General features: G+C 41.0%; 1 non-coding gene across 1 annotated transcript; it reads right to left on the reverse strand.

Annotated features, from left to right (window-relative positions):
- Window positions 1-337: 337 nt before the first annotated feature.
- Window positions 338-445, reverse strand: LOC130958667 (small nucleolar RNA R71). Its single transcript, XR_009077777.1, has one exon. It is a non-coding gene; the product is annotated as a small nucleolar RNA R71 (small nucleolar RNA).
- Between the last annotated feature and the right edge of the window lie 280 nt (window positions 446-725).

Consider the following 725-nt stretch of genomic DNA (forward strand, 5'->3'; position numbering starts at 1 on the left):
TCCCGACTTCTATGGGAGAAGCATCTCTATCCCTGCCATTGAAGCAAACAACTTTGAGCTTAAGCCTCAATTAGTTTCTCTAATGCAACAGAATTGCAAGTTCCATGGACTTCCATTGGAAGATCCTCATCAGTTCTTAGCTGAATTCTTGCAAATCTGTGACACTGTCAAGACTAATGGGGTTGACCCTAAGGTCTACAGACTTATGCTATTCCCTTTTGCTGTAAGAGACAGAGCTAGGATATGGTTGGACTCACAACCTAAAGAAAGCCTGAACTCTTGGGAAAAGCTAGTCAATGCCTTCTTGGCAAAGTTCTTTCCACCTCAAAAATTGAGTAAGCTTAGAGTGGAAGTCCAAACCTTCAGACAGAAGGAAGGAGAATCCCTCTATGAAGCTTGGGAAAGATACAAACAATTGATCAGAAAATGTCCTTCTGACATGCTTTCTGAATGGAGCATCATAGGTATTTTCTATGATGGTCTCTCTGAACTATCCAAGATGTCTCTGGATAGCTCTGCTGGAGGATCTCTTCATCTGAAGAAGACGCCTACAGAAGCTCAAGAGCTAATTGAAATGGTTGCAAATAACCAATTCATGTACACTTCTGAAAGGAATCCTGTGAACAATGGGACTAATCAGAAGAAAGGAGTTCTTGAGATTGATACTCTGAATGCCATTCTGGCTCAGAACAAGATATTGACTCAACAAGTCAATTTGATTTCTC

The sequence above is a fragment of the Arachis stenosperma genome, chromosome 10, assembly GCF_014773155.1.
Source record: "Arachis stenosperma cultivar V10309 chromosome 10, arast.V10309.gnm1.PFL2, whole genome shotgun sequence".
Classification (NCBI taxonomy): Eukaryota; Viridiplantae; Streptophyta; class Magnoliopsida; order Fabales; family Fabaceae; genus Arachis; species Arachis stenosperma.